Raw genomic sequence first — 16,566 nt, 5'->3', positions numbered from 1 at the left:
TCCCAGGACATTCTATACAAGATCTCAAAGCAGCTGTTTTATTACAGAAAAATTTTCAGAAACAGACTGGAAAGAGAAGTTGCTGAATTGCAACTCATTAGCAAGCTTAAAACCATGGAGCCACCTGGGATGAACAAAGACATTGGATTCTTATCTCATTATACATGATCAAGCTTTCCTTAGCACCTCAGCCCTTGCTCCCCCCCCCGCTAGACCAATTGCAGTCATTAACAGTCGTCAACAGTCATCAACAGGTTTACCACTCCTATCAGCCCATCACCCATTCCCATCACCCCCACCCCCCACCCTCTGTATATACATAAGGGTTTGGTGGATTCTGTTTCAGTGTATCTGACGAAGTGTGCATGCACACGAAAGCTCATACCAAAATAAAAAATTAGTTGGCCTTTAAGGTGCTACTGAAGGAATTTTTTTATTTTGTTTCGACTCAGACCAACACAGCTACCTACCTGTCACATGATACCTGTTCTACATCCAGAAGAAATCAAGTGCAGTGATAATGACACTTTGGAACTCCCTGCCTATTGACACCAAGCAGGTTCCTTCCCTTTACTCTTTTCAGCACCTGCTAAAAACTCCCCCCCCCCCGGCAAAACTACCCAGACACATTGATGCATGCCTTGATTCTGTTTTTAATTGATTGCCAGTTTTGGTTTTTGAACATTTTAAGGAGTTGTCTTTACTGATAATTTTCTTGTTTTATTCTCATCATTGTAAACTGTTTTGAGGTTTGCTTGTTTACAATCAAGCAGTGTATAGATTTTATGAAACAAATGAATAAATTGTCTGCTCCCTTGCCACCCTGGACATCTCGGGGCGGAAGGATGACTTATAAATGAAATTGTTAGACTACGGAACTCCCTCCCACAGGAGGCAGTGATGGTCACCAGCCTGTATGGCTTTAAAAGAGGAGTGGACAAATTCATAGAAATGAGGGCTGCCCAGGGGTGCAGCTACCTGCCCCAGCACCTGGAGTGGTGTGGGGGTGGGGCTAGCCGCCTGCCACCCACACGGCGAGCATCGGTAGGGGCCCCACTAGCCAGCCGTACGATGAGCATCCCTAGCGGCCCACCGCCCGCGCAGCGAGCGATGTGTGTGTTGGATTTTTTTGAATAGTCAAGTTACTTTAGAGCCGGTCTAATGTAAATACTGTCTGTTTAAGAGAAACAGGTGCCGGCGTTTCTGTAAATTGCTCACAGGCGTGGGCTCTGCTTCTTGTATATAAGGCTCTGACAGAAAGCCTTCTGCATCTCTTAGTTAAATCTTTTCAGTTTGATTTATCTTTTAGTAGATCACTCTCTCAGTTGTTCTCAGTTTAAGAGATTCCAAGTTGAATCTTAGTGAGAGAGACTCTCAGTTTAAGAGATTCCTTAGGTGAATCTTAGTATGAGAGTTGCTTAGTTATAATGCTAGTTTGCTGTTAATTCTTGGGTAGTTTAATGGGAGTTTTGTGGGAGTTTGTGGGAGGTTTGGAATGTGGGAGAAAGCATTTATCTTTAGTTTAAAGTCTCTTTAGATTCAGTTTGTTTTTCAGTTAAAGAAACCCAACCGTTTGTATTTTCATCTGCATACTTTTACAAGTGTGCAGCTAGTAAGGGGTTTCATATAAGGGAATTAATACCCTACGCTCTTGGTGGTGTTTTCTTAGCCAGGTCAACCAGGTCAGCATGAAGCGTACTTTAAAGGGCCGCTGGAAACTGGGATATATGATTTAGGTTAAGCAAGTTTCAATACCCAGTTTTCTCCAATATTATTCTTATCATATATATTATTCTCCAATAGTGTGTGTGTGTGTGTGTGGCATGGCGATGTCACCCGCCCTCACAGCTGATACCCGTTGCGCACCACACCCGCCTTTCTCCACCAGTGGGGCTGTGAGTGACTACTAGCCAGGATGGCTCTGATCTGCCTCCACAGGAGTTCTCCCTATAATCCTTCACTCCTCATGGGAGTGGGGAGCCTGCAAAGATATATCAATAGGGGCAAATGCAAGGCAGGAATAACCGGGTGCACAATTATAAGGTGGGGACACCTGGCATAAGGCAGTACACGTGAAAAGGATCTAGGGGTGATGGCAGACTGCAAACTGAACATGAGCCGAAAAAGAGCAGCAAAAAAAAAAGACCCTTGGGGTTGTTTCCAACCCTACTTTGCCAATTTCATGCAGAATCATGAAATCCTGGCTTTAAAATGCAGCATCGTAGTCACACTGAAGCTGCAGTCAAAGGCAGGAAAAGGGGAGAAGGTTATTTTCCAGTCTTTGCTTGCAAGTGGGAGAGCTGCATCCTCCTCTTAGCAGCCCAGCATTTTATGGTACTTGGATTTCCCCCTCCATTGCTTGGGCATGTGTGTGTGGGGGCGTTCTTGTGTGTGTGTGTGTGTGTGTGTGTGTGTGTGTGTGAGAGAGAGAGAGAGAGAGAGAGAGAGAGAGAGAGAGAGAGAGAGAGGAGAGAGAGAGAGAGAGAGAGAGAGACTTGCGTTTGCCTTCTGGCATTGAGCCTGACCTGAAACCAAAGGCCTTTCTGGGCTGATAATGCGAATCATGTAATGAGGCGAGGGACACTGAGCGGTCATTGCACTTCCGGGCACTCGAGGGCAGCAGGAGGCGATGGCAGTTTGTTCACAACTGGAGAGGGTTCATTCAAGAGATAAGCAACTGCACAGGAGTCAAACAGCTCCTTGCATGATGAAGACGCCCCTTCAATGCTATACGGAGGTACAAACTTAATACGTAAGAGCAAACTTAATAATATTAATAATTTCATTGCATTAGTACCTTACATTAGTACCACATAACCTAAGAGACCTACATTGGCTCCCAGTACGTTTCCAAGCACAATTCAAAGTGTTGGCGCTCACCTTGAAAGCCATAAACGGCCTCGGTCCAATATTCCTGAAGGAGCGTCTCCACCCCCATCGTTCTGCCCGGACACTGAGATCCAGCACTGAGGGCCTTCTGGCGGTTCCCTCACTGTGAGAAGCAAAGCTACAGGGAACCAGGCAGAGGGCCTTCTCGGTAGTGGCGCCCGCCCTGTGGAATGCCCTCCCATCGGAGGTAAAGGAGATAAACAACTGCCTGACATTTAGAAAACACCTAAAGGCGGCCCTGTTTAGGGAAGTTTTTAATCTGTGATAATTTAATGTATTTTGGTATTTGTTGGAAGCCGCCCACAGTGGCGGGGGAAACCCAGCCAGATGGGTGGGGTATTAATAATAATAATAATAAATAAACTTAATCCATTCCGGAAGTCCGTTCCAAAACTAAAGCGTTCCAAAACCAAGGCACTATTTCCCATAGAAAGTTACAGGTAGGTAGTCGTGTTGGTCTGACGTAGTCGAAACAAAATAAAAAAGTTCCTTCCAGTAGCACCTTAGAGACCAACTAAGTTTGTCATTGGTATGAGCTTTCAGTGACAAACGTAGTTGGTCTCTAAGGTGCTACTGGAAGGAATTTTTTTTATTTTGTTTCCCATAGAAAGTAATGCAAAATGGATTAATCCGTTCCAGACTTTTAAAAACAACCCTTAAAACAGCAATTTAACATGAATTTTACTATTCTAACAAGACCATTGATCCATAAAATGAAAGCAATAAACAATGTACTGCAGTCAGACAATCAATCAATCAATCAATCAGTAGCTGAACTGGGTTCCACACAGTCACACACAAAAAAGCCAAACAACAACAACCAAAAATGCAGAATAAATAGGCACTCAAAATGGAAGTGTGGCACTCAGAACGGAGCACGTACGGCTTCCGAAAAATGTCTGCAAACAGGAACACTTACTTCCAGGTTTGCAATGTTTGGGTTCCAAGTTGTTTGAGTACCAAGGTATTGTTAAGATTCATTCCCCGTCTGCAGTCATAGGATGTTTACGTGGGACTGTTGTTCCTTTGTTCTCTCTCTTTACTGGCTGTGATGCCAGAGAGAGGGAGCCATGATGTAGCGTTCCCAGTTTGTTTATCTGTAAATAAAGCAGTTTAGCCTTATTTACTGACTTGTGTGTTGTTCATCACGTTTGTGAGAGCATATTTGGCCTGTGGGACCAGTCTAACAGCTGGCCCCCGGGACGGCCGAATTATTGACAGGTATCACTGTATTTAGCTGGGACCCAGGTGGCGCTGTGGTTAAACCGCTGAGCCTAGGGCTTGCTGATCAGAAGGTCGGCGGTTCGAATCCCTGTGACGGGGTGAGCTCCCGTTGCTTGGTCCCAGCTCCTGCCAACCTAGCAGTTCGAAAGCACATCAAAATGCAAGTAGATAAATAGGAACCGCTACAGCGGGAAGGTAAACGGCGTTTCCATGTGCTGCTCTGGTTTGCCAGAAGCGGCTTTGTCATGCTGGACACATGACCTGGAAGCTATACGCCGGCTCCCTCGGCCAATAATGCGAGATGAGCGCGCAACCCCAGAGTCGGTCACGGCTGGACCTAATGGTCAGGGGGTCCCTTTACCTTTACCTATCACTGTATTTATACCCCACCCATCAGGCTGAGTTGCCCCAGCCACCCTGGGCAGCTAAAACTCCTTTGTTATTTCTGCTTATCTGGATGTCCTCAGGACTGCAATTGTGTCTGTAAAGGACGAAAGGGACCCCTCATTGAATTCTCAACTGTTTCACCAACCTGCTGGCCCCCCGATTCCTTGTGGGAGGCTGTGATCCTCTCTGCATGGTATTTTTTGTTTGTGCTTATATCCCACGTTTGCTTCCAAGGAGGTCAAGCTGGCATATATGGCCCCCCCCCTCATTCAGTCCCAACAACAAGCCTGCCAGGTAGGCCAGACTGAGAAGCAGTAACTAGCACCCAAGGCGAACCCAGTGAGCTTCATGGCTAAATGGGGATTCAAACCCTGGTCTCCCTGATCCTAGTTTGACACTCTAACCACTACAGCACGCTGTCTCATAGAAGGAGGCAATGGAATCCTGGACTGGACTCCTTGAAGATGCTGGCGAAGATAGTTGTTTTGAATGTTCCACCCACATTATAGTAGTTCCCTGCATGTAATAAACTAGCAGGTCAGCATTCCCCATTGACATGAAACAGGAGGAGGAAGCAGTTGGCAAAAAGGAGATTTCAGGAGCACAGCTCTTAAGAACAATGGTGGAAGGAGGGATAGGCATGGAGCAAAAAATAAAAAATACAAAATGCAGGAAGTGTCTGAGGGCAGGAATGGAAGAAGGTGGATATAAGAAACCACAGAAGGAAGATGGCCTTCACTGCCTCCTGTGGGAATGAGTTCCACAGTTTAAAGGACTTTCCTTTATCGGGGTTCTGAATCTTCCAGCCTTCACCTTCACGGGATGCCCACAAGTTCCAGAGCCCCCCCGTTGTTCTTTCTCATTGCACTCTTGGCTTGAGGTTTAAGATGCAATAACCCTGGTTTGGCCGCTGTAGCTCGCAGCGAGGAACCAGGAGGAATGGAATGAAGGTCTCGGTTCATTAAGTGAACATGGAACACAAAGCAGCAGTTGAATTGGACGCAGTAATCACCAGCTCCATTGTCATTAGCTGGCTAAGCAGAAAGAGGAAGGGCAATGGGAGTCACAGAGCAGAACTTCGTTGCAGCCTCATGGACTAGAGACTAGAGGAGCCTCAGAATCATAGAATTGTGGAGTTGGGAGGGACCCTGAGGGTCATCTTGTCCAACCCCCTGCAATGCAGGAATTTGCTGCTGTCCCATATGGGGCTCAAACATGCAACCTTGGCATTATCAGCACCACACTCTGACCAACTGACAGGCCGTGCCCTCCTGTGTAGAGCAGAATTCAGCATATAGTTGTACCTTGGTTGTTGAACGCCTTGGAACTCGGACATTTTGGCTCCCGAATGTCACAAACCCAGAAGTGACTGTTGTGGTTTGTGAACTATTATTGGAAACCGAATGTCCGATGGGGCTTCCGTGGCTTCTGATTGGCTGCAGGAGCTTCCTGCAGCCAATCAGAAGCTGTGATTTGGTTTCCGAACGTTTTGGAAGTCGAACGGACTTCTGGAACGGATTCCGTTTGACTCCCAAGGTACGACTGTATATTGGGAATAATTTGGTCTCTTAGAACAGCAAACAGCACTGGGTTCAACATAGGGATGGGCAGATCTATGGGAGATGTTTTGTAAGTTTCTTTTAAATCAGGGATGAGGGTTGGGGGCCTTGATGCAACCCTCCAGATTTTCCTGGAACCCCAGTTTACACTACATTTCCTGCTGAACAGGGTGAGGATCCTGCCTAACTAAAACAGTGATTGGTACTTGGGCTCTTTGATCCAATGCCCCCAGGCGAATACAAATGTGCCGGGGTCAATATTAATGTGACATCAAACTTGGGGGAACGAAGCACCGATTTCAACAAGTGGAGATACTTTTTTTTTCTTTTCATGGTCCGCATCTGTATTGGGTTCGAGTTTGTTTTTATGCATGAAATTGTTACTGTGTATGTGCTTATGGTTGATGTTATTTTGTTAAACACCAACGAGAGGTTTCACAGGATGCTAAAGCCCATCCTGTGACAAGTAAGGTTGGGGCAGAGCCTGGGAAGGTGAGAAATGCCATAGCCACAAAGGTCAAAGGCAATAGGAAGAGGAGCAGGAAGAACATAGCATCTCCATGCCTTTCCTTATCCTGCTCTGGGGACTTTTTAGATAATGCCACTCAGCACAAAATAAATTGAAGATACATCTCTCTCTCTCTCTCTCTCTCTCTCTCTCTCTCTCTCTCTCTCTCTCTCTCTCTCTCTCTCTCTCTTTCTCTCTCCCTCCCTCCCTCCCTCCCTCTCTTTCTCTCTTGCAGCAACAGGTCACAATCCACAGAGTACCAAATTGACCAGCCACTTCTTGGAGTGGGGGAAGGGAGAAAAGCCGCCTTCTCAAGCATCACTTTTAAGTCCCAAAGAGATGGTCAAATGGCCCGCAAAAGCAAGACAGAGTCTTGTGGCACCTTAAAGGCTAATGCATTTATCTTATCGGATTGTGGGCACAGTGCAAAGAGGGGAGGGGAGGGCCTTTTTCCCCACAAAGTGCAGCCAAAAGGTCAGAGCATGCGAGGGATTACATTTATCAACGGACTCAAGGTCGTGCCATATATATATATATATATATATATATATATATATAATGATCTTAACCGAGGGAGTGTGACCTAACTGGCAAAACAAGATGCATACAGAATACAAAAACAGCTCACAGGGGACAATGACTTTCCGTAGCGAAGCAGCCCAGCCAGGCCCAGCTCAGCCTCGGCCTGACGCTGCTGTATTTGAGGAATGAACTGCAACTCAGCAGATTCGCCCTGCAGCCTCCTCCCCAAAGCCTGTTGTTTGTTTGTTTTGGATCAAGCCTGTTACTATCAAGGACAGCCATGCTGCAAACCATTTAAACTATGTCCCAAGTGCTCATTCCCTCTCTTCTCCTGCACACACGGGCAATTTAGTTTTTGTTTGGTGCTACGTTATGTAATTTTTGCGGTTTTATATTGTAAACTGCCCTCTGGTCCTTGGATGAAGGGTGGGATAGAAATTGGAAGAAGAAGAAGAGAAGGTTAAGGGGTGATATGATAGCCATGTTCAAATATATAAAAGGATGTCATATGGAGGAGGGAGAAAGATTGTTTTCTGCTGCTCCAGAGAAGCGGACACGGAGCAATGGATTCAAACTTCAAGAAAGAAGATTCCACCTCAACATTAGGAAGAACTTCCTGACAGTAAGAGCTGTTCGGCAGTGGAATTTGCTGCCAAGGAGTGTGGTGGAGTCTCCTTCTTTGGAGGTCTTTAAGCAGAGGCTTGACAGGCATATGTCAAGAATGCTTTGATGGTGTTTCCTGCTCGGCAGGGGGTTGGACTGGATGGCCCTTGTGGTCTCTTCCAACTCTATGATTCGAAGGAGAAGGAGGAGGAGGAGGAGGAGAAATGGGAATAATAGCACTGGTCAACCTTACTGGGTTGTCGTAAAGACTGGGGATGGATGAAAAACTATGGAACTAAGGAGATTGTTCCATAGAAAAACTATGGAACTCGCTTCCACAGGAGGCAGTGATAGCTACTCTTATGTTCCCTCACTTTCTCATGTTTTTCCAATCTTAAATTCCATTCACCATATTGATACATCAGCGTGTGAATTTTCTTCAAAATCCTCATGAAAATTCAGCAGCATTTTACTGAACATTTCTCCTAATATTCACATTCCGTTGTGCAATTTTGCCTGACGTACACCTTTTCTTTATCTGGAGAAGTGTGCATGCACATGAAAGCTCATACCAAAATAAAAACTTAGTTGGTCTTTAAGGTGCTACTGAAGGATTTTTTTATTTTATAATGGATTTCTGTAATTCATTTTCACTAATATGTGTGTTTTAATGCACACTTTATAGCTGTGTCTCGGTTTGCATCTTACTTTTGGGAAGCACAAATTACACAGGTTTGCATTAAGAAGCAAACTGTACCAACTTTCTCCTCCATCCCTAGTAAGGATTACCAAGTTATCTTTGTGAAGTGCTTTGACCATTCAAAAAGAAGGTGGATTGAGAGAGAGAGAAACTCTTGTTTGATTTGAAAGCTTGCAAAACAGGCAAACATATTTTTCTCCTGTTCTGTGCCTGTATTGGTGTTCTACTCTCAGCAAATCGATTTCCTTATGCCTTCAAACTGGAACTGCCCCCTATTTCTAAATCCTTCCATTGCTTCCCTTTTGGCAGTTTGCAAAAGATGGGCCACTTTGCAAAAGATTGCCTTTCCTTGCTTTATGGTACATATCACATGCCTGCTTTCGTTTAAGAAGGCTTTCCCTGAAGTGTGTGATGGATATTAACTGAGCAAATCTTAGAAATGGCTTTTTGCATCTTTTGTGTTTTATCTTGTTTTTAGAATCTGTGTTTATTCTTCCTTTTTTAAAAAAGAAAGAAAAAGAAAATACAGCTTGTATCTTTGGTAGTTTATCCAGTTCTTACTTTTCCTCACATTGCTTTGATCGCCTCTGGTTGTAAAGCTGGTTAGGAACAGAAGAACACAAAAACAGACCAAGTGTCCTTATTTTCCAGGGACAGTCCCGAATTTACAGAAGCCGTCCTAGTTTCCAATTTGATCCGGTAATGTCCCTATTTCCTTTTCTTTTTTTCTTTTCTTATTTATTGATTCCAAAAAGAAAACAGTCAACAAAAACACTTTAACACATTACAAAAAGATATAATAGTTTCATAATGCATCTCTTCTATGGCGACTTCCCATCAGCCCAGCATGGTTCCTCAGTACTTTTTGGTTTGTCGCACTTATCTTTATCGCTAATAATACATCTTAGTTCTCTTAGGTTTCTACGGTTTCCTACTTTCCTACAGAAGTCACTCCAGGCCTGCCAACGAGTTAAGATTTTCACAGTGCTCCCTGAGATACTTTTTGCGTACCAAGACCCCCAGAAAATTCCCACCAATAACTCAGACAGACACATCATTTTAGGTTTTGTTTTTGGCATAATTTTGGCCACAACTTTATTCAAAATTACAAATTAATTTGAGTGTTGGCCTTAGGCTTTGGTTAATCTTCTGCCCCACGGTGGGACAGGACCAGCTCTGACTTCCTACGGTAGGAAAGTCAAGTAAACACCCCATGGTGGAGGAGATAGCTGAGTCCAGCCAATCTCCCCCATCAGAAATGTTCCCCAAGGCTCTGTATTGGCCCCAGCCCCGCACCATTGCGGGGGTATAAGGACTAGAGCCCCGGAGCCCCAGGATTCCTTCAATGGAATACAAGCAACACTGAGGGGCATGCACCTCCATGCGATACCCCTCCCAAACTCATCAACCAAAGCCTAACCCGCCAACCTAACAAGTTGTGACTATTGCTAAGCAGTAGGCGAAAAACCAGATGGCAACAGCCAATCAGCCAAATGGAAAAAATTCCTACTGGCCCCTGAATACAGGCGGCGCCATAGCAAGGTCACTCTAAACCTGCAAAGAAAAGGAGGTGGGCGGGAGGGAGATTCAAAATCACTAGCCAAGAATGAGCTGGGAACTAACGGTGAGTATTTAAGCACTTGCCCTGTCAATCAAGGAATGGATACATGCAATTTACCCCAGCAACACCCAGCCCTCCAATTATCCTCGCTCTTAAGTTTAGACCCATCCCCTAACACACACACAGTCTTTTCTGCTGGGTCTGACCGCAACCCCCATTATTCCCTATGGGGTTAATGAGCTCTATACATGTCCTATTCCCTCATAAATATTTGTTCGGTCCCTTAATTTTCCTGTCATTTTTGCTAATTCTGCAAACTCTAGCAGTTTTGATTGCCACTCCAGTTCAGTTGGTGTTACCTCTCCTTTCCAGTTTCTAGCTATTAGAATTCTTGCTGCCACGGTGACATAGAGAAATATCTTCCTCCCCTTTTGGTATATCCATGCCTATTTAAGGGCAAGCGGGAATCGTAGAACTGAAGATTCGTGCATTGCAGGGGGTTGGACTAGATGACCCCAGGGTCCGTTCCAGCCCTGAGGTTCTATGATACTATGATATAAAAAAAGGTCTTCAAGAGCAGACCCTCCGAGAATCCCTGGTTTCTGATTGGATTCCCGAATGTCCCGCTTTTCCTTAGGACATCCCTATTTTCATCGGAGAAATGTTGGAGGGTATGTTGGAGATAAGCAACCTTAGAAGACAGCGGAAGGCAGACCTGTATAGGGAGGTTGTTTAATATTCAATGTTTTATTATAATTCCTTCCAGTAGCACCTGAGAGACCAACTAATTACAGGCAGGTAGCCGTGTTGGTCTGGCATAGTCGAAACAAAATATAAAAAATCCTTCCAGTAGCACCTTAGAGACCAACTAAGTTTGTCATTGGTGTGAGTTTTCGTGTGCATTCAGATACTGTACACTGAAACAGAAGTTACCAGACCCTTATATATAGTGAGAGGGTGGGGAGGGGTATTACAGTGGTACCTCGGTTTAAGTACACAATTGGTTCCGGAAGTCTGTACTTGTTGTTGTTGTTGTTTAGTCGTTTAGTCGTGTCCGACTCCTCGTGACCCCATGGACCAGAGCACGCCAGGCCCTCCTGTCTTCTCACTGCCTCCATTTCTTCCCCTTCTATTTGCCAGGAGGTGATGGAACCAGTGGCCATGATCTTGGTTTTTTTGATGTTGAGCTTCAGACCATATTTTGCGCTCTCCTCTTTCACCCTCATTAAAAGGTTCTTTAATTCCTCCTCGCTTTCTGCCATCAAGGTTGTGTCATCTGCATATCTGAGGTTGTTGATATTTCTTCCGGCAATCTTAATTCCTGCTTGGGATTCATCTAGTCCAGCCTTTCGCATGATGAATTCTGCATATAAGTTAAATAAGCAGGGAGACAATATACAACCTTGTCGTACTCCTTTCCCAATTTTGAACCAGTCAGTTGTTCCATATCCAGTTCTAACTGTAGCTTCTTGTCCCACATAGAGATTTCTCAGGAGACAGATGAGGTGATCAGGCACTCCCATTTCTTTAAGAACTTGCCATAGTTTGCTGTGGTCGACACAGTCAAAGGCTTTTGCATAGTCAAGTATGCTTCAGGTTAAGTACAGACTTTTGCATTGACTATGCAAAAGTCTGTACTTAACCTGAAGCATACTTAACCTGAAGCGAACTTTCCCATAGAAAGTAATGGAAAGTGGATTAATCCATTCCAGACGTGTCCGCGGAATACTTAAACTGAAAGTACTCAAACTGAAGCGTAGTTAAACCGAGGTGTGACTGTACTCAGACGGGTGGTGGGAATGGGTGATTGACTGATAGGTGTGGTAAACCTGTTGACGATTGTAACGACTGCAATTGGTCTTACAGGAAAAAGCAATGGGTGAGATGGCTAAAAATAGCTTTATCATGTATAATGAGATAAGAATCCAATGTCTCTATTCAGACCACGGTTTTAAGTTTGGTAATACGTTGCAATTCAGCAACTTCTCTTTACAGTCTATTTCTGAAATTCTTTTGTAATAAGACAGCTATTTTGAGATCTTGTATATTGTATATTGCCCTGGGAGATTGAAGTGTTCTCCTACTTGTTTCTCTGTCTTGTGATTCCTGACGTCAGATTTACCTGCGTCCATTTATTATGTTTTATTATGTTTTCCTATAGGTTGGAGTGGCTGGGGCAACCCAGTCAGGTGGGTGAGGGATAAATATAACACAGGGCCGTCTTAAGCGCCCCTCGCGCCATGGTGCACCGGATCTCTCCAGCGCCCTCCTGCCCCGTTTCCCAGCGCGGAGGGCGCAGCGCGCAGCTGCGCGGCGGACCGGCCGGCCAGCGGGCGGGTGCAGCTCGCGGCGCCCTCCTGGCAGGCTGGCGCCATGGTGCCCTGCGCCACCCAGCCTATACGTAGGGCCGGCCCTGATATAACAACAACAACATAGGATGTACCTATTTTCATTGGAGAAATGTTGGCAGGTATGCAAGAACAGCCTCCAGGATCACACCAATGACCCATCTAGTTCAGCATCCACAGAGGCCAACCAGATATCTGTGGAAAACCTTCTCCTCCTCCTCCTCCTCCTCCTCCTCCTCCTCCTCCTCCTCCTCCTCCTCCTCCTATTTTTGGTGCAATGTGCATAGAAGGGTGACAGTTCTGCTTCCCTCTGTGCCTCCACACCTGAAAGAATTTTAACCCCAGATTCATGAGGGGGGGAACAGTGGTGATGTAGCTTGCCCATTTGCAAAGGGGTGCTGTCATGTGTGCTGGCGGGCACCGACTGATTTTTTTTATAAATATTTTTTATTGATTTTCTAACAGTTACATAGAAAAGAAACAAAAAACAAGAAGAAAAAACAAAAAGAATACAACTAAACACATAAAGAGAAAAATAAAAATAAAATACATCAAAACTTATTATTCACATTTGGGGAAACATATACTTTAACAATATAATACCCCTTAACCAAATAATGCTCACCTATGATTCCTTTACTCTGTTGACTTCCTCCTCCCCCCCCCTTCCACGTTTCTATTTATAACTAATATGGCACTCTCTAATTCATTCCTCCATTCTTCATTCTAATTCACTTATTGCGTATACTATTCCAGTCCTATTTTTTAAACACAAACATAAAATAATTGAAAACCTCCTTAGAATCTGAAATCTATAATAACTACAGTGGAACCTCGGTTTATGAACACCTCGGTTTATGAATTTTCGGTTTATGAACACCGTGGACCCGTCTGGAACAGATTAATCCACTTTCCATTACTTTCAATGGGAAAGTTCGCTTCAGTTTATGAACGCTTCAGTTTATGAACAGACTTCCGGAACCAATTGTGTTCATAAACCGAGGTACCACTGTATTTAACATACAATCTTTTCCCTCCTTTATATAACTTCTCGCCTCTTCAGCCTCTTCAGCCTCTTTGATTTTTTTTTTTAAGGAAAGGACTTTTAACAGTCCTGTGCTGTTTTTGCCATTTGCATTTTAATAAATTTGTTTTTTAATATATTTTTTAAATTCAATTAGTGTTTAATTACTGTTTAGTGTCTATATCCTTTGTTCTTGTTGTTTAGTCGTTTAGTCGTGTCCGACTCTTCGTGACCCCATGGACCAGAGCACGCCAGGCACTCCTGTCTTGCACTGCCTCCCGTAGTTTGGTCAAACTCATGTTCGTAGCTTCGAGAACACTGTCCAACCATCTCGTCCTCTGTCGTCCCCTTCTCCTAGTGCCCTCCATCTTTCCCAGCATCAGGGTTTATATAATAGAATCAGGGATTTTTTAAAATGTTTGAAGTTTTATTCTGTTTTTAATGTTCTGTTGAAAGTCGCCCAGAGCGGCTGGGGAAACCCAGCCAGATGGGCAGGGTAGAAATAATATGTTGTTGTTGTTGTTGTTGTTGTTGTTGTTGTTGTTGAGTTAGAAGGGAACACGAGCATTAACTAGCCAGGGGTGGCCAACTCCCAAGAGACTGCGATCTACTCACAGTTAAAAACTGGCAGTGATCTAATCTACCCCTTTTGGGGGGTTCAGGTCAAAGTTGTTTATTTTTTTCAGGGAGGTAAAACGTTGAGCTTTTTAAAAATAAAAATAATAATAAATAAATAAATAAATAAATTTTTATTTATACCCCGCCCTCCCCAGTGAGAACCGGGCTCAGGGCGGCTGACATCAATAAAATTACAATAAAACATAAAAGAAAGAAAAACAATTGATTAAAATGCGGATTAAAATACAATTTAGATTTTGTTGTTTAGTCGTTTAGTCGTGTCCGACTCTTCGTGACCCTATGGACCATAGCACGCCAGGCACTCCTGTCTTGCACTGCCTCCCACAGTTTGGTCAAATTCATGTTCGTAGCTTCGAGAACACTGTCCAACCATCTTGTCCTCTGACGTCCCCTTCTCCTAGTGCCCTCCATCTTTCCCAACATCAGGGTCTTTTCCAAGGATTCTTCTCTTCTCATGAGGTGGCCAAAGTATTGGAGCCTGAGCTTCACGATCTGTCCTTCCCAATTTAGATTTATTTATTTTTAAAATACAGCCTCATTTTAAAATGGCCCAAATCAAAACCATAAGGGAGGAGAAAACATAGTGGTCAGACTAAGTCCAGCCCAAAGGCCAGGCGGAACAGCTCCGTCTTGCAGGCCCTGCGGAAGGAAGTCCAATCCCGCGGGGCCCTGGGGAGCCACAGTTGTTCAGCTTCTTTGCGGGAGCCAATGATCTACCAGTGATCTACTGCAGACACCCAGTGATCTACCGGTAGATCACGATCTACCTGTTGGACACGATGATTCTGCAATGCAGGAATCTCTTTGCCCATCGTGGGGCTCGAACCTACCCTCCTGAGATTGTTTTTAGGGTTCCCCCCCCTATTTTATCTGTGCCGCTTTAATTTGTGTAAGCTGCCTTGAGTCTATTAATATTATAATAATAGTGAAAGTGAACTGAAGCAGGTTAGGTTAAGGTTTATGTATTTCGGCTTTAAACCCATATAAACTGACGCAGGGAATCATGGGAATCAGAGTTTCTGCTGTGAGGGGAAAAAACCAGAGGGAAAAAATGGTGTTAACATCATTTCACTGGCTGCTCCAAATTTGTGGGAAACCAGGCAAGATTGCCATTGCAGGTGTTCGTATTGAAGCAATAGCTCAGCCATGATGGGACCTGATTAGAGGTTTGCCTTCTCTGTGAAGCCATCATTAGGTAACAGCACCTCAGGTCACCTGTGGTCGGAGAAGGATATGTGCTAGATAGCAAATATTTGAGGTCCACTCTTTGTGGCCACCAAGCCTGGCATGGAGGCAGGAGAGGCCTTGACATTTGCAAGGGGAGATGCAAATCTGGGACATCTTTGGTTGTGTTTTGCATGCCAAATGTCAGCCCAGCGCAAATCCCCAGCTGCCTCGATTAGGAATTCCAGTGAACCCAAACCGCTATTCAAACCATGCCAGGGAGCCTGATCCAGAGAGACAGCACCGAGGAACAGCCTCTGTTTCTTTCATTTAAGACACCCCAGTGGAAAACAGGAGGGATGCAGCCAAAGAAATTCCACGGAGAGAGAGGAGGGCCACCTCGCCAACCCCACCAGCTGCCTAGAACAGCTGTTTTAGCCAAGATCCCTCGCTGGCACCCCTGGGAATCTAGAGTCTCCAATGGACAGCCAGTTGCTCACCCCCGATACAAATCGATTCTTGAGTCACCCACTCTGCTTTTGATCTGCTTCCATGTGACGGCCATATTTCTTGGTCCTTGGCCATGCCAGCACCACAAACATGATGGTTTCCATGGCCAAGACAGCTGGCAAAGCCTCTGCAATTCTGGGCTGCGTCAACAGAAGCTATGGTGTCCAGATTTTGTTGTTGTTTAGTCGTTTAGTCGTGTCCGACTCTTCATGACCCCATGGACAAGAGCACGCCAGGCACTCCTGTCTTCCACTGCCTCCCACAGTTTGGTCAAACTCATGTTGGTAGCTTCGAGAACACTGTCCAACCATCTCGTCCTCTGTCGTCCCCTTCTCCTAGTGCCCTCCATCTTTCCCAACATCAGGGTCTTTTCCAGGGAGTCTTCTCTTCTCATGAGGTGGCCAAAGTATTGGAGCCTCAGCTTCACGATCTGTCCTTCCAGGGAGCACTCAGGGCTGATTTCCAGATTTTAAAATGATGTAATAGTCCCAACCAGTGCTTTACCGCCCCCCCCCCTAAAAAAAAATTGAAATATACTCGGAGTCGAGAGTGAATTTCATGCTCTTTATTCAGCTCGTAGTCATCAAGGAGAAGAAGAGAAGAATGCCCTTTTCCCAAAACCATCTGCTTATATACATTCTTTACACAATGGGCTTTGCGTGATTGGCTACTTCAGGGCTACACCTGTGGGCCAATCAGTTTGTGGATTGACTTCTGCCAGCAGCCTGATTGGCTGCTCCTGCAGGCCAATCAGGTTGCAGATTCACTTCCACCTGGAGTTGGATTGGGTGGCTCCTGCGGACCAATCAGACTGCTGAGTCTGGATCCTATTGTTCTATGATTCAGCTCAGTACATAACAAAAATGTTTAGGGGTACACTCATTTTCCTACTCATATCAAAATACTGCCCCTCAATTGTTAGTATTTT

Source organism: Zootoca vivipara, chromosome 5 (assembly GCF_965207765.1).
Source record: "Zootoca vivipara chromosome 5, rZooViv2.hap1.1, whole genome shotgun sequence".
In the NCBI taxonomy this organism is placed as follows: Eukaryota; Metazoa; Chordata; class Lepidosauria; order Squamata; family Lacertidae; genus Zootoca; species Zootoca vivipara.
Note: the sequence above shows the minus strand (reverse complement) of the source record.